Genomic DNA, 610 nt, shown 5'->3' with positions numbered 1-610 from the left:
GGTCACTCCCACTCCCCTCTCTCCATATTTCTCACGTCTCCCACTTCCCCCCAAACCAGCTCAGTGCTGCAAACCCCAGCAGAGCTCGGGGCTGGGGCCAGGCGCCTGCACCCCCGAGAGCTGGCAGGACCCCGGCATGTCCCTCTCAGCTGAAACGCAGCCCAGGGGCTGAGCTGACGCCCTCCGAGTGCCTGGGGGGCTGCACCCATCCTGGCATCATTCTTTAACCCGGCCGAGAGGGATCACCAGGACACACAGCCTCCAGCATCCCCAGGAACACGAGGTGGGCTCTGCAAAGATCAAGCAAAGAGTAAAGCTCCCATGAAGGTTTTGCCCTGTTTTGGTGTTGGAAGCTCTGCTCAGCTTATGTGCTCCAGCATCTCTCTCCAGCATCTCTGTTCACCCCTTCATTTGGGGTGAAGACCCCTCCCCTCCTACACCCTCCTGCCAAATGGGGTGTACAGGGTCCCACGTCCCATTTCTATGGCTGCCCGCCCTCCCCGGTGTGCTTCAGATATGCCAGTCTGCAAAAAGCATCTCAGCAGCATGTGCTGGAGGGGACACAGGCAAGTATTCGCCTGCTGCCGGAGGAGACATGGGGGACCCATGG

This window comes from Fulmarus glacialis, unplaced genomic scaffold, assembly GCF_000690835.1.
Source record: "Fulmarus glacialis isolate BGI_N327 unplaced genomic scaffold, ASM69083v1 scaffold23524, whole genome shotgun sequence".
In the NCBI taxonomy this organism is placed as follows: Eukaryota; Metazoa; Chordata; class Aves; order Procellariiformes; family Procellariidae; genus Fulmarus; species Fulmarus glacialis.
The sequence above is the reverse complement of the archived record's forward strand: the minus strand, read 5'-3'. Positions refer to the sequence as shown.